The sequence below is a fragment of the Taeniopygia guttata genome, chromosome 4, assembly GCF_048771995.1.
Source record: "Taeniopygia guttata chromosome 4, bTaeGut7.mat, whole genome shotgun sequence".
NCBI classification, from domain to species: Eukaryota; Metazoa; Chordata; class Aves; order Passeriformes; family Estrildidae; genus Taeniopygia; species Taeniopygia guttata.
Genome location: NC_133028.1, coordinates 23,238,506 through 23,260,224, shown reverse-complemented (window position 1 = coordinate 23,260,224; position 21,719 = coordinate 23,238,506). Strand labels below are relative to the sequence as shown.

The window sequence follows — 21,719 nt, the reverse complement described above, 5'->3', positions numbered from 1 at the left end:
TCACAGCCACTGTTTTAGAAAGGGATTGCTTAGCTTTTCTCAGCTGGTGCCAGGAAGGAGAGAAGTGGTTTAACAGTTTCAGTGGGGAAGTGGATTGTATCAAAATGCAAGCACTGGCATAACAGCTGCTTGTCTGTTAGGGAATGCTTGGAAGCTTCCTGCTCGATTATAGCAGCTTTAAGAAAGGCACCAGCAGATAGCCTATACAGGGTCCTAGAAATATGCTGACTGCACCTCTTGCTACTTTATAAAGAATTGCTCTTCAATAATCAGTGGGTGCATGTTGTGAGAAGAGCATGGTTATTGGGAGATGTTGAACTACTGATACCTACCTGCACACAACAAAAAAGCTTTTCTGAATGATGATTTTTAGATTCAGTGAAGATTTTAACTTTTGTAATACACAACTTTGTAAGTGTGCATTTGATGATGCTCCCTCCTTATGTGCCAGCATGGGTAATGAGAAGCCCTCCCAGCTGAGGAGCTGTTCAGTGAGCCCTGGTGGTGTCTGTCGTGGAGGTCTGTGTTTTTGGGCATGGACAGAGCTCTTCGCTGCCACTGCATCTGGGGTAGGAGGAGGGCATCGTGTAGGGTCATCACAGCTCAGTGCGCCCCAACCCTTGCATTTATGCTCCAGCAGTAGATGTTAGGGCCCAAAGAAAGGAAGACATTTATCAAGAGGAAAAACTATGCAGTAGTGTTCTAGTCATATGACTTGTGGAAAGTGAAGAAATCCCCCAGTATTGAGAATAGTTTATCCATAAAAGAATGTAGTCAGCAATTACCTAGGGAATTAATAATGTTCAGTCCAGAGATTATATTTGGCATTTCAGTTTATGCAGAAATATTACAGAAATATGGTTTTCCTGGGAAGACACTGTTAAAAATAACAATATGCTTCTTTCAGGGCTTCTGCATTGTTTTGTCTCGTTCTTCCCACTCTTAACAGTACTTCATTATTCAAATCCTGGAAATCTGAATATTATTTTGTGAAGTATTTTTGTTGTTTTGTTTTAATGTGTTTTCTTTTGGAGTTGTGTAATTCAAAACACTGAAAAATTTATTCTTAATTAATTGCACTCAGAATGCATCATTGTTTAGATAAAATCCTCCTGAAGTCTCCTTAGAGCAGGATACTTCTACATGTGGTCTAATAAAAAGGTGTTTTCCAGAGCTTTGAGCTTCTCTCTGAATGATGAGGTAAAAAATAAATACAACTCCCTTTAAAGATACAAAACAACTGACTTATTTAAACAAATGTTAATGCTGACAGACAGATATGATAGAATCCATTAATAATGGGCAGTAAACACCATAAGCACAGAACAGTATAAGAAATATGTTTTGAGGAAACTCTTCTTCTCCAGGGGTATTAGCTGTATGTGCATCTTGGCAAGAACTACATAGACCTCAACTTTCAGGTAATCATATTAGTGCTTTTAGCTATCTAACCTTTCTGAGATTTAGTACTTAAAAAAAAAAAAAAAAAGTCTGTGGTGATTTTAGTAGCAGAAAAAACCTATAGTCAGCAAAGCAGTGGGATGTCATCGAGATCTTAGCACATGCCAAGCCCTAATGGCTTTTCAGGCAGCCTTCCTAGAGACAGGCAGTGACTTGCCACCAGAGCTGATTGACACCCAGCACTGCAGGCAGTCCCCCAGACAAGGAAACCTGCCTCCCTTGGCCTCAGGCACTGCATCTCCCCTGGGACCTGCTGTATCTATGCAGCTGAATCCTCTGTCATTTGGAGAGTCTTATGAATAACCACACACCAGCTCCAGGTGCTTTTAATACTGCAAATGGACCAGAACTAGTCACATCATGGGGAGTGCTTCCTTCTTCTCTCTCAAGAAGCTTTTCTTAGTCTGGCTTTCAAAGGAAACACATCTTGTGTTATTACACCATCTACCTATTTCTTCTTTCTCTCTTTGTATTTGTCAGTTTCACCTGGATAAATTTGTATGTATGTATGTTTGTATGTAAATTCATTATATGACCCTATGTGGTGCAAGCAGCTGCAAAGCATATGTCCCAGAGAACAAACCTAGGAGAGGATGAGAGTGATGTTTTCTGTTTGTTGCTTGCTTTTTTTTTTTGTTTGCCTTTTGCTAAGAAGCTCCCTAGAAGGCAGGCACATATCTTAATCTTTGTATCACCTGAAAAACAATTTCAGTGGAAAGTTATTCCGCCATAGTAAAGTGCAATGCTCTGTGTAATAGTCTGTAATGAATTGGAAATGGAGATTCTTCAGGAAATAAAAATAAGTAGTCAGGAAATACAAAGAAATCTCTTTGTCTTCAAACCAACAAGAAAATTGGAATTTGCTTTTGCTTTCTGTTTTAATTTAAATAAAACCCCCTCCTTCTAGAGCTAGGAATAGCCTCATAATTAGGAAAGTCCCTGAGATGTGGGACATATAGTGCTAGAGAGCCACAGATGTTTCTTGCTCTATGCCAGCTGCCCTTCTTGCTCTCTTTGGGGTTGTGGGAGGATGGGCAGGGGCAGCAGCCTCCTCTGGCTCCCTGGTCTCTCAGCCTTTGGGTCACACGGTGCCTCATGTCTCCCTACTTGAAATCAAAGGGGTATTAAAACCACAAGTGTCCTTTTTCAGGAGCGCTGCTGCTGTGTGCAACTGCAGTATACCAATGCCTGTCTGCTGCTGGTCTCTGAGCAGGTAGCAGAGGGCAGTTTAACAGCTGGTTACAAATAAAAAAGTTCAGTTCAATACCGTGCAGAAAGGGCAGCTGAGAGAGCAGCCCTTGGGGATCAGGAGTGCTGCTCTTGCAAAGAGAGCTCCGTGTTCTGAAATAACAGCATGGCTGGGGAGAATAACCCTCCTAATTCAATAAAAATTACAGTAAATCATGAGCTTGTCAGAAAGACTTATAGCATGGTCAATACTGCCTCTGATTTTAACCACTATCTTTGACCAAATTAAAATGGATGTCCCCTTAAATGCACGATTCTTCCTTTGCAGTACCTATCTGATACAGACAGTAAGTCTGTTAGTTGCTCAGAACACGTTTTCTGTGTTCCTGAGTGGGGAAGAAGATTTATGTACTAAAAATACATTCAGTTACATTGTGGATTAACACACATCCTATAAACTAGACTGAGAACTGCCTATACAGTTGTACACCCAATTTTCAGATTTTTGAGAATAAGAGTCTCTGGTTCACACCTGCTGTGCATCCTAAAGGCCTGTTATATTTTTTTTTAATCCTGCACATTACTGATAACCATGTCTCAGGAATAGTGCATGTTTTTTAGTCTCAGGCTTAACTGTTCGCTGGCTGCTTATGAAATAAGAAAGGTGACTATTGCTCTATAGCCCCAGTGTGTGTGCAGGTAACATTCTGCATGTGAAGTTACTAACTGCATGTTTGTCTCTATTTAGCTATCCCTATAGGAAGATTTTAGGGTCAGTTTAAAAGAAATAAAGCTTCAAGGGCAGCCATGGTTATACAATGTTCACAGTATCAGGGTCTGCTGGTAGAAGGTTATAAAACAAATTGAACTTGATAGTAAATTGGACTTGAAAGATGATCCTCTCAAGTACTCATTGCCACTATCAGTTGCACAGGGAGGCTGCTTGCTGTATTTTAGGTGGTCAAGTTGGTTTTATTCTGTGGGTCTCACTGGAGCCACCTAAATCCTTATCTTGGGTGCTCTGACTTGAAATCTAAAGATTCCACAATTAAGAGTAATAATCAGCAGCCTTTTGATTTGAGGTAGATAACAAAAATGGGTACGTAAAAGTGAATTAATGTTCCAGAATGGGAGAATAGATGCTTTGTAGCAGCGATTTAAATACTCTTCAAAACTCTGTTTGCAATTACCAAAATTTGGGACTACAGAAGAGGTTTTCCAGAATGTGTTGTATGGTCACAGTTACAGTTTCATACTTAACTGTTTGCCAAAAAGATTTTGCAGTTCATCAGAGCCATTCAGTTTCCTCCCTAGAGTGAGCTTGGTTCAACCACCCACCTGGTGTCCCTTGAGATGTCTGGTTGTGTCCAAGACAGGCAGCAGGAAGAGCCAAGAGCTAGGACTTGCATTTGGAGAAACAATCACATGCTGAGCAGGATGCACATTAGGTAACACTCACAGATGAATTAACCAGCTGTATAGAGTTTGAAACACCTGCCCTGTAGTGCAGAAATGAAATTTGTTTGTTTACTGTGTCTTTGCTTTAAAAATATGTTTAATCTCTGCTCTATTTTTCCCAAAGGGTCTAGGATGGTTTGTCACATTCTTTGTAAAAACAGTTCTCTCCTAGTGTGACATCTCTCCCTTGGTGCCCTGGGGCTGGGGGAGATTGAGTTTGAAGACAGCTGCCTTGTCATGGCTGTGCTTTGACTACTAAAGCATTGCTGTGGCTAGCTTAGTCCTTTGGCTACAAGTAGTGTCAAATGTGGCCCAGTGCTAACTGACACAGCTTCATTGATTTTGACCTTACTCCAGCTGAACTTCTGGCCACTTGATGGGACTCTAATAACTGGGTTGTTTTGCCCTTGATATTTAATTTCTTGTTTGGTGATTGTCATTTCAGGGACACTCCCATGCTACCTTAGTAAAGCACATAATACCTAATCCAGAAACTATCATAATGCTGCATTGTATAAGTGTAGTACTATGATTTTGAGAGTGCTAAAAATTAATATTTTTCTATTCAGTAAGATGTGTAGTTGGGGGATAAACATATGCATGCAGGGCCTGTGCCTAGAACATGTGGAATACCTGCATGGGAAAGCAAAAAGTGGCAATGGGGCATAGAGGTGCTGCTAAGACAACACAGGGAAGTAAATACCAGTATCGTGATACGGCCTGAATGGTTCACAAGACGCCCAGAGCACTGCATGTTTCCCTTAACTCCACAATGCACTTTACATTAATGTGTAATGTTAAGAGATATTAGGACATGCTTTTTGTGTGCTGTAGCAAAGTGGAGAACTCTTCTGAGCTTCCATAGGGCAGACTCAAGTTTCAGAAGTGGCAACATGTCAGGTACTTAATTTGATCAAACTATTTTTGGAAACTTTCCAAACTTCTGAAATTTAGGGATAGAAGTGTGTAGTTCTGGGTGCTGCATGTCCTCTCTGAGGTAAAGTGCATCTTGCTGAAAAAGCTCTTCCATGCCTAGGATAGGTCCTGGTCAGACACAGGACCAAAGAGGAAGTGGAAAACAAATCACAGAAGAGAAAACAGAGAAGATAAGGGGGATCCTGACTTCAGAGGGATGATAATGCAGGAAGTTGCACAGAAGAAGAGCCACAATAAGCTGATACCAGACTAACCACCTCTCCTTAAAAAAAACTTTCCAGTTCATAAAGCTGTTCAAGTAATAAAAAATTATGGCTGAAATTGATCCAGTAAACCTCTGCCTCAGCACTTCTGAATGCTGCATAGAAGTCAGGCCAAACTTCAATCCACCTGATTGATGCTTTGAAATGTGTATAGATATCTCTGGGGAAGGGAAGGAAGAAACAGTATTACCTTTGGGAGAACGCTGTATGTGCAGGCCTCTGTCTGTTAATGCAAGCTGAGAACAAGGTTATATTCTTCTAGGTGGGGTCTGTGTGCTCTGAAGCTCTTTGCAGCCTGTTTGGGTGCTTGCTTGTTATCTTCTAGGCTCCTATATATCAGCTGCAGGAGGTGTGGCAGGAGGAATGGTATCACCACTCAGCAGAGTGAGTCTCTAGTCTTTGCAGTGGCCCTTGAGCTCTTGGGTGACCTTGCAGCCACTGGGGTAGAAGCGATTCACCAGGTGTACAAGCTGGGGATGGCCAGCACATCTTGGCTAGTTTCCTGCTCAGAAGATATTCCTGCCTCTTTGCACTCTGCAGAGTGGAAGTGCAAAGCCTGGGCCCCTGTGGTTGTTCTGGGGAGCACCTGCTGTGATCCCAGTGTCAGGCCCAGCAGTGCTGAGCTGGTCTCCCGGCTGCTCTCATGGGGGAACATGTCGGTTGTGAAGTGGGGTGGATAGGTTGGAAGATGGGAACATGACCTGGAGGAGGGATGCACTGGAGGGGGGAGCAAAAGGAGAGTAAATAATATGTGGCTGTGGAGATAAATAAGGACTTGGCGCCAATGGCAGGAGAGCTGGAAGCAAGCAGGGATGTTTGTAGACAGTACGTTAGGCAAGCAAGACTAGCACAAAGGTGATGACAGTAAATCAGATGGACTAAATTTGACAGCAGAAATGACTATTGGGGATTTTGCTTGTGCTGGGATGTTATTTCACGGAAGTTCTGAAAACTTAACACAAAAATTGAGAGCTCTGAGTTACTTAATACTGAAGTACTGCTAAGAAAAAGTCAGATCTTAGTTCAGGCCCCTGTGGAAGGAGATGTCTGTACAGTGAACGACACAGACTTAAATCCTCCTCAAGTTCCTGATTTGATATGTTTGCATGTGGAGGTATTTCTTATAATCTCCCCAAGTTAATGGCTCCTTTATACTCCAGTCTCTCTGTGTACTGGTTCTGCCTGTGCTGACTTCTGACATAAGTCAAGCATTAGCTAATTGAAGTTGAATTCAGCTTTAATTAGCAATATGGGATTGGCTGAAGTGGGGCTGTGGGTCCTTTGAGTCACAATGGTGCTGTTCAAAGTTATGATATTGCACATACAGAAATTTCTGGATATGCAGAAACCTATAACATGTCCCACCAAGACATGGACTGGATGGTGCTGCAGGCAGCTTGGGTTTGTTGCTGTTGTATCAGAAGGTGGGTTAAATTCAGAGCAGTACTGAGCATCTCCATAGGCCAGAAGAGGTGTTGTATGATATGACCTGGCATACTGCAGAGACCTTGCTCTGGACTCAGTCCTTGCTTGAGAGTGGATGTCTGGTCCCTGCCTTAAGGGACATGAAGCCTTTTTTAAAGCAATCCCATGAAAGTGCCTGTATTTGCTGTTAAGACTCGATTGCTTCATTCTGAGAGCCCCTGGGTACTCAGGGTTAGGCCGTAAATGTCCAATATGTGGCTGCCACAGAGCTCTAGATAATGACATAAAATGGTTTTGTAAACCCCAGCAATGTGTGTCCTTTGGCTTGCAAAGTAGATTTGTCCATGATACTTTGGTGATAAGAAATCACTGGGGAGAAAGGGAGAGGAGAACTACAAATATAAAGCATATATTTTTGCTTCCTGCTTATAGTGTCTCTGGGGCATTTAAAACCATTTTTATATGGTGGTGTGTTATAGGGATTCTTTTTTAACTGCTATTTGTTATGTTGATTATTTTGTATCTCCATAATTTGATACACTGGACTGATTTATTACATATTAAGACTACTTCGAGGCTTTAGCTTAAAAATCATTCTCAGAACTCTTCAATGTTCCTTTACACAACTATTTCATCCTAAACAATAACACAATTATAAATGCATTTTTTTTCTGGTTTTCATTGGTTTTGAATTGAGATTCTGCCGAGCTCAGTTTAAACACTGCATCAGTTATTAACTCAGACATCATTGCAGGGCACTGAGAGAGGAATAGCACTGTCATAATCTACAAATCAGAGCTTTACCTTTGTAGAGCTTTTTTTTTTTTTTTTTTTTTTTTTTTGCACATAACCAGTTAAATACTCTAAATCAAAGGTTGTGGCTTTTTCTTCTTGGAAGTGGATTTTGGACACATCTCTGAATCTGAGAAGTTTTTAGTAAGGAACAGAAGACCCCATCCCTCCTCCCCTACTCAGTAGGAAAGCCAAAAGGCACAGCTCAGATTGGCCAAATTAATTTTTAAATTAGAATACATTCCCATTCAGACCTTAATTTAATTTTACTTGTACTCTATAAGAAAGAGACAGTCAAGTTATCCTGGTCATTTTGGCTGACATGATTCTTGGCTTTGCTTAAATTATTGATTATAGCAAGGGGAGGGACTTTGCAATGAGAACAGTGCTCTCACTAATATAAGCCTTTCACTAAATCAATTTCTACCATTCCTGCAATGCACCTTCAGGAGGTCGGAGGTTTGCAGCCTTAAGAAGAATTTTGTCTTCGAAGAGTGGATCTTTGCTTTACATTTTTTTTAAGCTTTTCATTTTTATGCAGGCAGCTGAAGAGGAAAAATCAGCATAAATATATTTCCAGGGGCTGATCTGCAGGATGAGGGGCTGTTCTGGTTCAAAGTTGAACTTATTAAATCTTGATTTGATTGTCATCTAAAAGCTTGTGGGCTGAAAGTACTGTTTCAAAAGCTTGTCTCCTAAACAGAGTCAGTCAGAAAATACATCAATGTCTTGCAAGCTGGAATGAATTCAGTGGAGAAAGCAGTATATGCACACACTGCTGAAATCCACATATAGCCACCTCTCTTTTTTTTTTTTTTTGCTTTATTAGAAAAAGCAGTCATTTATATGGTCCTCATGTGGTGTTTCCTCTGTTACATTTACTGGCAGTTGAATGGGGGTGGCTTCTCTTCCCTCCCATCCAAAGTACCATTCCTCATTTGACTAATTAAGTGAGTGTCTGTTCAAACACAGCAGTGTATTTTCTTATATTTGAGTTGGAGATGCTACACAGAAGGAGAATATGAAGCTGTTTGGACATGTATATAGCAAACTTAAAGGATGCTGGTAACAGATCAGTACATGTTGAACTATACAAGAGCATCTAGTAACTGTAAGTAACACTTCTATTTTACTTTTTCATAGCACTGGTTGACAATGTCACCTAGGCCTGGATGCTGAATGCAATTATTTTATCTTTTAATAAAAAATCTGCTCAGTGGAAGATCAGCTGGTTTCTGATAGTTTAGGTTGCAGCAGTGTCTTCCTGAATGCTCATTATTTCAGTAGTGAATTGACAAGTGATGTTTTATATTTGTGATCCACAGAGCTTGAAGATCTTTACATAAATTTAAAATACATTATAAATCAGACTTCTGATTTCCCCTTTACTTGTGACAAATTCTTCCCCTGTATTTTTCTTGTAGTCAAAGGGTAGAAAAAATATCTCTCAACAGTGTAAGGGGACAAGTATGAATAGAGAATAATATTCAGTCCCAGTGTAATAGTGGTACCCCCAAAGTTCAAGGTAAAGGAACTTTTGCAATATTGAGTGTGGGTTTAGAGGTTAGAAAGATGAGGCAGTTTATAGCTAGTATTGAATTGGGAGCTGCCAAAAAATGTTGACTAATATTTGAATATGTTTTTTGCCCTTCTTGACCGTTCTAAATAAATCAATTTGTTGAGATAGAAAAAGGGTGTCTTATTAGAAAGTTGAGTCACACACAACCTTTACACAACTTTTTCTCTTCATTTTAGGGGAACTATAATTAAACAGCACAATGATATTTGCTCCTTACAGAAACAAACTAATAATAAGAAACAGTTTGGTTTGGCTTTTGTAAAATTATTTGTAATTTATTTCACTTTTTCTTTTGTGGGTAAGCTAGCATTGTTTGTCACACTCCAGCTCTAGCAGAATTTCAAGATAACATTTGGTGTTAAACTCAAATTACCTTATTTTTCTTTTGTGCTTAACTAAAACAAAATAATGAGTCTCCCTTTTTTGCCCATGGAAGCTGTCAGCAGATCAACTAAGGAACTTTGTAGTCTCCTGGCTACATTAATTTCCTTTGGTTAATTGTGCTAAAACATAACCACTGCTTTTTTGTAACAAAGATATCTGAAAAGTAGGAAGATGACGTCAGAACAACAGGGATTTCAGGGCTAAGCTTCCACTGGCATGGAAGAGGAAGTTTATTTCATTTTTCTTACAGGATTGTTTTTTTCCCACTAAAATGGTAAAATTGTAAAATTGTTTTGCCTCTGTATTCAGGGTAAGTATAGGAAATAAGACTTTTATGCAACATCAATATTAATGTCTGATCATTAACAGAAGATTTGTTTTCTATAGTTTTCTTGATTTCATGTCACAGATGAATTCTCTCTTTCAGAACTATACTCCAGATTTCTGTACTTTGAATATACCAAGCTCCTGTTACCTAAGATTTTCTAATCCTTCAATTACTTCACAGGGAAAATGCAGCACCTTAAAAGAAGCTGCTTTAAGAACAGGGTGACAGTGGAAGTTTCCCCATTCTTTGTTCCTCCCAGTGGCTCCTGTCCACATCCACTTTAAGTTTCAAAAAACTGGTCCAGAAAATAGTGGGGCATGATCCAGTGTACTCAACACTTCCCAGAGGAAATCACCGTTTATGGTGGATAGGTCTCTCTGACTTGAGGGAGGCTATTGTTAACCTGGGACGAGCTTTAGCTGTTCCAAGATAAAACCAATTGAGTAGTGACTCTACTTAGTTGTGGTTTTCCACAATGATGCAGGAGGGTAATTTTCTCTCTGCCAGAAGTAAGTGGAGATGTTATCTAGGTGTTCAACTAATGTTTGAGGTTCACTGGTTCCAAATTTTGTTAATCTCAGTGCAATAACTGTCAAACAGTATTTAAACAAAAACACAGGCAAAATGTACTGATTTAAAAGTTGCACTCCCTGCAGACCACACTTTAAAAATACTATGAAAGTAATTATTGGTTGTATTTTAAGTATTCAAGTGTACAACTGAAGCTTTATTGTAGATGGAGGAATACATCTAGTATTTACACAGTAGACCTCTTTTGTTTTCCTCTGCAAACCACTCCATCTGCAGACAGGTCAAATGGACAGATCAAGCATTGGAAGTAGAAGGGAGGGAAGGGAATTTTCACATGTTGCTTCTTTTTTAGTGATACATTTAATTTGACATCCTCATTTTCATTGCACAGGAATACTTATAGATAGAATGCATTTATAAAGGCTAAAGTACAGATGAATAACTTCTTCAATATATGCCAGTAAACCCTGGAAAAGGGTTAAAAACAGAAGGAAAGCTAACATAAATTCTTCTTGGAACTAATACACCTTGTCCCCAAATGGGAGTTTAAAAACAATGTGTACTGAAAAGCGAGAATAAATTTCAGGTTATTTTTTATCTTCTTAGGGATACCGCTTTCATTTTAATTTTGTTTTTTCAGCTTTTACCTTTTTTTTGAGAGGGAATTATGGGAAATTTGGTGAGTTGTAATGAGAGGCTTTTTGAATATTTGCTGATTTGGATGTTTTTTTAAGTGGACAAGCTGCAGTTTTCCCATTGATTCCAGGAGACGGGGAGACAAAAAGTTCCAGATATTACAAGACACAAAGTCATAAAAATTTCTGTCAAAAATGCTGAAAACAAGTGTGAGTTCACAAGAGTAGTGTGTCATTTCTTCAGTGTTTTAAAAGTAAACTTTTGAAAGGAATGAACCTTGCAGCTTGAATCCTGCAGTAATGAACAAATCAAATACCTCATCTGGTAAAACACTAAAGCTCTTTTAGTGGGATGTGGTTTTATGACTTGCTGAGGGGTCAGGTGGTGGTCAAAGTTTAAAAGAGAGAGAAAGCTGTTTTCTCCTTCTGGTAACATTACTGTAAAAGGGTCAGTGTAAAGGCCACCAGATTCGATTATTCTGACTTTTGGTTTATTGTTTTACAGATGCTATGTCAGGATTGTGTGTTTGCCTGGCCACAGTTTTATCTGGGATAATTCTATTTTCAGGAGGCAGAATTCACTGAGAATTTGTTACCAGTGCGTAAGCTGAATTTCTGGCTAGCATCTTGCTTACAGTATGTTGCTGTCATCTCTTCTTTCTACTTCTGAAATTTTCTGGAATGCAAATAATATCAGGACAGCGAGACTGTAAACACTTTTTGACATAAGAGCTTTTTTGAACTGTAGTAATTGTTGTGTGTAAAAGCATGTAGTGTAAGCAGTGCTAATTACCTCTCCACAGCAGTTGTCCCTGCGCTACTCACCAGACAGATCTGCTGTTAGTTAACTGCTCCTCAGTAGTTCAACTATGTTCCCCTTTCCCTATTCATACAGATATTTAAGACCAGCTTTTCTATTTGTCTATAAATAAATTTATATTTGTTAAATGGTGATGCATAATTGCTATAAAACTAGTAAAATCTTCCTTTTGGTATATTATGGTAATATAAATTGGAAGGGGACAAGTGCGAAAAGATAATAATATTCAGTCCCATAACTCCTGCATTTCTATTGTCATATGTGATTATTCTGTATCTTAGGGTAGGAAGGTGTGTACCTTTGTACTTATGAAAATTAAGTTATTGCGTATTTTCCTTCTAGGAATGTATATCTATATTTATATATAAATACCTCAGAGGAAGCTTGGAAATAATGGTTTGAGAATTCTTATATCAGATGGGGCTTTTTAATCTGATCCAGTATGACTCCTGTGGTAACTTTTATCAAAGTCCTTCAATAATGTTGTTAATTCCACTATTTCCAATGTAAACTAATATAGTAAATGGAAGGCAGAGCTTTCACAAGAGTTAGTGTTTACAGCTCCATGTTGTACATAACCAAATGGCCCTACATAACAGACCTTAAGCTCATGGAGCTCTGTATGGGTTGCTTCTCCGACAGGGGTCCCTAGCAGTTCGCTAAAAACAAAAACAGGGTTAGCATAAAGTGGTCCTCCCCTCTATTATATATTTTTCACTTTCAGTCACTGATAGTTTTAGGACTTTCAGACTTGTTATGTCATCCATGTTATCTTCTTTAATTGCCCTTGATAGACTTTTCTAACATGAATTTGTTTAATAATTTTTTTCTTATTTGTATTTCTGGCATACACAACATCCTGTGACCATGAGCTCCATAATCAGATTATCTATTATATGAAAAAGTATTTCCTTTTGTTGTAAAATTGCTCTCCAATAATTTCATTAGATGCCTCTTTCTTTTCTGTTTGAGGAAGCAGTAAATACCAGTGAATGATGATTTCCTCTCCATCCTTGCCTTCTTCCCACCATTCATGATTTTACAGATTTCTCTGACATCCTCCCCTCCTCCCTGTCATTTATTCTCCAAGCTGGAGAGCCCTACTTTACTCAATGTCTCTTCCTGCAGAGAGATTTTAACCTGTCTTTCTTTTCTAATTCTGCTGCATCCATTTTTATAGTAGGGTACATGAAGTGTATGCACTAGTCCTGTGATAGTTCAATCCTACATTAAAACTATATACTTGAAGACTTTTATCTTGATCTTGGTTCATAAAGTGTAATTTTTTCAACTGCCAGTGAGTACTAAAATGCTGCCTTCAAAAAACTTTGTGACCTTGATCCTTCCAGAGTGGCAAAAGTTAATTAACTGCCTGCTGTTGTATATGAGGATTTGATGTAGCAGAAAAGTAACATTAAAGGAACTTGTAAGAAATTGATAAAAAAGAGGAGGTGGGTGTCTTTGTCCATTGAAGAAAATGAAAAGGTGAAGGTTGTGCATTGAAAAACTGCTCTTGAAACTGTGTGGATCCTAATCCTGTAGGATCTATCTGCAGTCTTTTGTTTTTGCTCAGTGACAAAGGTGAATAGAAATCCAGAAAGGGCACTCTTCTCATCCTACATAACTGGTTTTCCAGTTTCCCAAAACCACCTGCAGTCCTCTGGCATGTCCACAAATTATAAGGTTTCCACCAAAGTCTACTGTTTTCAGCTGGGGGAAAGGATCATTCTGTTGCTCGTGCATCTCTTGTTTCACTGTTTGTGATAACATGTGATGACAATCAGCTGTTTGTGATTACAAACATCTTCGAGATTTTTTAACACCAGAAGGTCTTCCCCACAGTGCTTACAGAGCTCAGTGGCTTATGATTTGTCATACACTGGAAATTTTGTCTATTGTTTTCCTGTGCTTTGGCATATTTTTATTCTTAACAAGCAGATGTTTGTGTTTAAGGGTATTCTATCTCAGGGTTCACAGTAAAAAAACTCAAGTTGTTGTCTGGGCATATGCACCTTTAAGGGAAATTTTTCCTTGTTTTCAAAGCATCCATTTTGCTAATGGGCTTTGAATTGAATGTGGGACTAATTGCAAGTGAAACTGTTGTGGTTCTGTGGAATTTTAAAATTAATCCATTCATTTTTCTTTTTCAAATGCTGTCTGGCATAGGACTCTAGTTGCTGTGTGTTGGGTTTGTTCCTGGCTACTGTTTGCTAACTTAGACTTCCCGGGTGATTTAGGCCACAGTTATTTTTTCTGAATTTTCTTCTAAATTCTTGCTAGTGCTTATATCAGAGATACCATTTGTATCTCCTTAAATGCAGATTTTTAAGTCCAGCTTCAATTACATATATGAATCCACTCTTTGAAAATTACAGAATTTTAGTGCTTGAGTGCCATGAAATAGATATGAGAATTAAAATACTGGTATTTCTAATGCTAGATGGATGCTTTCAAAGATGATTAGCATCTTTGAGATTTCTTAATATCAGAAGGTATTTGGACAGTATGACTAAGGATTTAATAGAAAATTGATATACCAATGTAGTGATGTGAAATGTTTGAAAAAAACTGCAGGGATAAGACCACCCCGGTGTGCTGTCAGCATGCTTCCCTCTCCTGTGGCAGGTGAAACACAGCCAGCTCCTCTGGAGCTTCCATCTGCTGTCAGAAGCCCCCATTCATAAAGCCTTCCTGCTGTAGATGCTGTACATTGCACTTCATGTATGGCTCTATGCATTGTGCAGGGAATGACTTAGTTCAGCTGCAGCAAAATTACTTTTGAAAAGGTTAAAGTTGTTTGGTTGTTGGCTTTCTTTTTTATAAGAAGTCTCAAAGTTTGAAGGCTGGGAGGTGAAGCTTGAGTTCACCATCTTACAAGCCCTCAGCATGGGCTGGAGCTGCCCAAGGTGCCCAAGCTTCCCCCTCAGTGTCTCACTGCAGGCAGACCATGGGGCCAAGCGCTGCTTCCTAGGCTTGTGCAAAACTTCATGCTTATGCGTCTCTAAGTGGATATTCACCATAATAAATTTTCCCATCCCTTCAGTACTGCAGCAACAAGAAATTAATTTGCAGATGGGGAAATACTAGGTCTTTAGCTTCTATATTGGAAAAAAACAGGAGCCTTCTGTTTTCTCTCTAATGCACATTTCATTACAGCTTTAAAGTGGCAAACAAATCCATTGTTTAGATTACTAAAAGTCACATTCCAGCTTTTACTGAGAGTACTAAATTGACCAAGTTTTGGCATACTAGAAAGAGCAGTCCATACTGCAGGATGGAGGGGATTCTGATGTGTGGTCACACTGGAGCACAGTGCCCGATCTCTGTGCACTGAGTGTGTTTGTCTGGTGCTTGGGTGCAGGGAGCCTGCACAGACCTGGAGTCTGGCATGACTCCAGGGAGTTATTTAATGCATCTCAGACCTCTCCTCCTACACCTCCCCGACTTTGTTTAAAACAGGGCTTGCACTCTCCTGCCTCACAAGGATGGTGTGAAGATAAAGCAGTCATTTTCATGGCATCCTAGAGCCTCTGCTACATGTGTGAACTGAAGGATGAGCAGAACTTGTATATGGAAGGGGAAATGACTATTCTTGCAAAGCTTGCTTTTTTTTTTTTTGTGAACTAAAACATTTAATTTCAGACAGTAGCTCCATTATAATTCATTTTAATGTTCTGTTTTCACCAAATCATTAAATCCAGAAAAAGGTTTTTCTATTGTATTTGCACAGTGCTCTAAATTAAGCTGTCGAAGAAAAGCAGATTTTAGTCAAGCCACCAGCTGAATTGTATGTCTGTGCCATTGAGCAACTTCACTTGCTTTTAATTAGCCAGTCATATGCACAAAAACACTAATGAGCATGTCCCTAAAATTTCAGAGTATATCAATATGTTTATGCAGGACATTCTCCAGAGAAGTGGAGTCCTTTTTCTCCATTGACTCCTGAAGTCAGTAGGCCTCATTATATTGCAGATAAAGAAAGTTACCTTTGCCCAGTACCTGACTTTTAATGCAGATATTTTTTATGTGGTTGCTTTTCTAAAATGGAGGGAAAAAATGGTGGTGACTGCTTGTCAGATTCTTTCTCCCTTTCTCTGTTTTACTATTTGTGTCATTCAGATTAAAGAGGCACTTACTGACTTCACTAATACTTGATTTAAACTATTGAGGATACAATAGAAATAGAATAGAGAGGATAGAAAGCTATTCCTCAGTTCAAACAAATGGGATTAAATGGTGGAGTCCAACTTTGTACCATTCTTTAGTACCATTTAGTCCAAATTTGTACCATTCTTTAGTACCAGGGATTAATGGCGAGTGTATTGGAGGGATTAAGATCTTTTCCTCTGTCATTCATGGCTTGTATCAAGGTAAGAAGCACCAGCTACTAGCAGAAACTGTAAAGGAGATGGGAACCACTTGTGCCTACAGCCAGTCCCAGTAAAATGGAGAGTTACAGGCTGAGAGATACTGAAATCTATTCGAAGCTTGCAAGACAACAGTGTTAGTTGTAAATAAAGCACTATGGTGCAGGAGTTCCTTTGTGGAGAGTGAAGCTGTTGAGGTGACCCTCCTGCCATATGCCAGATATTTGCACTCCATCCCCTCCTGCTCTGCAGGCATCCTGTGTCCTGAAATCAGAAGGACATCTGTGTTTAGCTTGAATACCTTTTGTGTCAGTATTATAGACCGAACCTTTCTGTTTTGTGTGAAAATTCCTGACTATATTTGTGCATTACTCAAAGTGATTGGTTTGTTCTGTAGTTTGATACTAACATACCAATTCACTTTGAGGAGAATCAGACTCTTTATTTTAAGAGAAATAAACAAATCCAGAGCTGCTATCAATGTGATTTTCCCTGTTTTTCTACCAAATGCTTGGCTGCAGCTGTTGTGACAGATGAATTTTGTGAAGGGAAGGGGGCTGGACTCCATGCATGTGCACACTGCTCTCCCTTGGTGTGCTGTGCAGTGTGCCTGCAGGTTGGTGTGACAGTGTGTGCACAGGCTTCACTCTGTCAGTCTAGCAGTCCCTTGGGTGGGGTGGTCATTTAATTCTTCCTCTTTAGATCAAACAAAACCCTGCTTCTAAAACAAGATGTAGTAGTTCAATATGTTAGGATCCCAGAACATGAGATCATATGCTGCAGTTCTGCTCTCTGTGGTGAAAGGCATGGGAAGAAGAGATACTATGCAAAAAAAAAATTAAAATCAGAAAAGCAGATGCAGATTGCTGCTGGACTGGTTTAGCCCTGAAAGCTAACTTGCAATACCATTTTAGTAATTCGCTAATAATGATAATGAAAATGCTCTTAAAGAGCTCTTGATGAACTATTTGCTGTTCAGAGTCCTTTGAGGGGAGGAGACCCTTTGGGTCCAATTGCACAATGTGTGATCACAGTGGGTTTAGACCAATTTAGAGGTATACAGTCTGCTGTGTTTTGGACTACTCTTTACATAAAAGCTTTTGCCATCTAGCGGAAGGAATAGAGAACTAGTATTTCAAATAAGACAGAAACTCACTTACACTGGTTGTATTCTTTACTGTGAGGGTGAGAGCACTGGAACAGGCTGCCCAGAGAGGTTGTGGAGTCTGCTTCTCTGGATATTCTAAAGCCACCTGGATGCAATCCTGTGTAACCTGCCCTAGGTGTACCTGCTTTAGCAGAAGTCTCTTCCAACCCCAACCATTCTGTTATTCTCTGATATCCAAAAGGTATTTATAAGCAGTAGATCACTAGCTAGAACAGTAGCAAATTATTCTGACCACTTTGAAAATTAGTTGGTAGATATCTTTTAAGATACTGGTGCACTTTGTTCAGACACTGTCTCATTTAAGCACCAAGTTGGTGGAAAGGGCATTCATTTATATGCTGCCCTCACTTCTTTGAGGCTCTCATTCCATCCCAGATTGTACCTACTTATTTTTTCCTGGGTCTTAGGTCAGCCAGTATGCTTTGTATTCTGTGGTGGCTTGTTTCCTCCCACCAGTGAGATGGGGAAGAGAACTGGAAGAGCAAAAGCGAGAAGAAGTTATGGCTCACAGTAAAGAAAGCTTAGTAAGTGAAGAAAGAAGTAATCATATATAAAAAGTGATGCAAACACTAGAACTAGCAAGCCAAGGCCTAGCCTATCTGCTTGAGGCTGAGAACAGAGACAATCTTGGGCCTATGCAAGCACTGCTCAGCAATAACTAAACCCACTGGTGTGTTTCCAGCACTTGTTTTGGTTACAAATCTAATGTGCAGTACCTTACAGGCTGCTAAGAAAAAAAAAAATAGACCAATTCCAACCAGACCCAGTAGATCTTCCTAGTTGCCTGGCTCTCCTAATATCTATCAGCACCCTAATCAAGAGATTGATCTCTTGTCACACAGTAATGTTTGTGGAAGAGCTGTAGGATGTGTCTCCAGTACAGCACTTTTCAGGTAGCAATTCATCATTTTTTGCTCAAGCTGACATGATCCTTCCTACATGTCTATAATTTCATGTTTTCACTGGTGCTTCACCTGACTAAACAGCCACCCTCCCTCCAGCAGGGACAGAGGCTGACTTCTTCCTGGTCCATCTGTTGCCACACAGCTCCCTCGACACAGCAGTTCAGGTCACTTCCAAGTCTTTATTCCTTACTTCACCAGAATCTGCTTGTTTTGTTGATAGACGTTTTTGGTTGGTGAACACCTGGTCCCCTTGCGTTTACCTATTTTTTGCCCATTTTCCTGGAAGGAACATATAGACCTTTCCTCACAGTCTTACTGCAGTACTTTTTTGTGCTGCTGCTGCTGTTTGTTTTAACTCCTGTAAACACAAGCTGTGGTGCTGGCTTTTCACGGCTTCACCTCTGCACCTCAGACTGTACAGCCCTGAGCAGACAACTTGGAGAGCCCCAGAATTCTCCCACTTGAGCAGGACAGCTAGTATCATCCATTGCCCTGGATTGCCCATCACCATCCATGGTTGCCATCAACAGTTCTTCAGAGCCCCTCTGCTGAACACTTGCCCTTGTTTTATTTAGCAACTGTGCTAGTATTGTAGTCCTTGTATCAGCAGCTTGGGCTTTGGTCATTGAAAGAGAAAATAAGCCAAGACAGCAAAACAAGTTTACTTGTGGTCTCTGGATTTTTTTCCTGAATCTTGATAAATCTGCTTTCCTCTCCTTTCCTTTAGATTAGTCATCTCTGCTTGAATGCTTCTTCTGCTTGTAGTAACTCATTTATACAGCCAGACAAAGAGTGCATATCATGAAAAAGAAAAATAGTACAGGCAATTCATCCCAAACTTCCTCAGGATTTTTATAAAGTCAATCTTTTCTGATTATGGCTGATTTTACAGTTGATCGAAACAGAAAATCATTTTGGCACAGATAGAGTTTGGTTCTGTGTATGCCTGTAAATCCCACATTTCAGCATGTTTTCCTGGAAATTGTTAGAGAATCTTCCTCTCCCCAAGTGTATGTGACTGGTTCAGCAATTCGGCAAGGAGGATGACAGGGTTGCCATAACAACCAGTTACATGCTGTGAGCAAAGATGGTGACAAATGACCAGCTTCTGGCTGGTTATCACTCCTTGTTGAGTAACGTCCCCCAAATTAGACAAACATGTCTGATTTATGATTATTTGACCTGTTGACTTGTATTTTTTCTGCATATGTTGCTGAGACAGCATTCATTCTTCTTGCAGTGATTCTTAGGTGAGGCTGGTCACTGGCCATCATTGGTGTGAACCATGTGAGTAGGTGAAGCTGTTGATTTTGCTGCAGTGCATAAAAAGTGAGAAGTTATCTTTGGAGACTTCTTTTAATGAAAACCAAATAATTTAAACTTGCACATTGAGCCCGCTGCAGGAAATAGATGGGATAAAAATGTGCATGACCTGTGTTCTTTCTGTTGTGCTATTGAATGGAGAATGCTCCTTGAATTATGCTTGCCTGCAGTTGTTAATACAGAGCCTTCCTCTTCCTTCAGTGCCTGACTTGATCATCAGTGTGTGTATGGGGTGGGGGAAATATGCTTCTCTTAGGATGAAATCCAGGATCTGCTGAAGTCATTGGCATCTCTTCAAAAAGGCTAAGTTTCTGTGGCCTTCTTTTCCTTTAGTTTTGCTTTTATTTAGATGCAGAAGGCTGAAGTAAAACATTTTCATTTCAAGATTTTGGAACTTCAGGAAAGAGAACAATACTTTCTCCCACTTCTTTCCTTTCATTAAAACCCTTTTAGCCTCCTGTCTTCCCAGTTCCTTTTTGTGTTTCCCCTTGGTTGCCCAGAGGCACAGCATCTGTAATACACGTGATATAATGGGCCAGCTCTTCATCATGATTCTGCCCAGCTATGAAGACAGACATCAGATATGAAGCTAGTGATTGGTAGCCTAACACTAGGACAACATGTTGGATACTATTGCTGGCCCATTCTCTGCAATATTTGACATAGGAAGCTTTTGATGCAGATCTCTTACTACAAACAAGGTGCTTTTCAGTTTGAATTCTTCATTTATATTGTCCATCCACTGCTGGAAAGTGAGCAATGGGAGGGCCAGAGATTTAGAAGTGACTTTACAGACTTATTGTTGGCCAGATTGGTTTTTTTTACATTTGGAAAACACTGAATGTTTCTATTTGCACCAACATGCTTCCAGCCTGGACAATGAATACTCCTTTTCAGTTAATTTTTTTCTGTGGAAGTATACATTTGTGATGGTGATAGGCAATCAGTCTGGATCAAATCCGGTGTTGGGATGGTGTCCCTTTGCTTCAGAGGGTCTTAACAGAAGAAAAATTGTTACAAAATCATCATAAAAATTGAGGTAGCTAAGCTAGAAATATAAAACAAAAAAGAGATATCTCATCTTTATCTCTGTACAGTGTGGGTATTTTATTACTTAACCTATTTAGATAGTGTAGATCAAGTGGTTGCCAGTATTGTTGAGCCTTGCAGACAAGCAGTCTCACTTGGGCATTCTGCTCCCACGCAGTGAAATAAGCCCTCTTTAAGATAGAAAGACTGACTGAAAGTCTAGTGCTTCCACTAACTCCAGCAGAGCTGTATTTGCATTAGCCAGAGGCTGTGCACTCACATTTGCTGCAATGCTTCCAAGGAGACAAAATGAGATCCCTCTGTTGAAACTAATCCCTGGAAACACAAAGCATGTGTCCTTTCAATGATGCAATGATATCGCTCAAATTTCCCTGAATATATTTTCTGTCTTAGTATGACTCTACTTTGCTGCTGTCTTCCAATTTTCAAAAAAAATGTGGTTTTAGCATGTGAAATAACAGTTAAAATTGTCCTGTGGCATAGGAGCTATTACTGTACTGCACATCCCAGGAACAGAACTCCCAGCACTCTGATAACTCTGCACAGCATTTTTACAGTCCCTATTTTGAAGTCATGGATGCTGCCAAACTCAAGCCCTTTGGGACTACATTTCCTCTTACTCAAGAGTACTCTTTTTGTCCATAAATTAGTGCCCTAGCCATGCTGATTGGTGGGATTTGTTTTCACCTGAAGAAGAGATGCATGTGCAAAATACAAGCCTATTTTTCCAGATCAATACAAAATTTATTGTGTTAGACATGTTGCCTTACTTAAGAGTATTTTCTTCAGGAAGGAAGTTCGCTTGGCCTTCAATAAACCAGGTTCCCTCATGCACGTCCTAAGTAGAGAGGCACTGACTCTGTCCCCACACCTTGCTTATCATCACCACCAAGTTCTCTTGGTGGAGATAACACCTAGCTGCTGTGCAACAAAAATTGCATTTTGAAATGTCATGCCATTGAATGGGGTCATTCAAATTCAGAGGAAAATTATTTTACTACCTGTAATTCCACATTCAAGCAGAGTAAAGCCACTGATGTCCTGATATCCTGTAGTAGGTCTCTGATGCCTCAAGCACATTCGTCTGTCTTGTTAAATTTTCTGTG

General features: G+C 39.7%; 1 protein-coding gene across 11 annotated transcripts in view; it reads left to right on the top strand.

Annotated features, from left to right (window-relative positions):
* The window catches only part of APBB2 (amyloid beta precursor protein binding family B member 2), a 166,876-nt gene that overhangs the window by 79,868 nt on the left and 65,289 nt on the right, over positions 1-21,719 (top strand). The window lies entirely within an intron of this gene.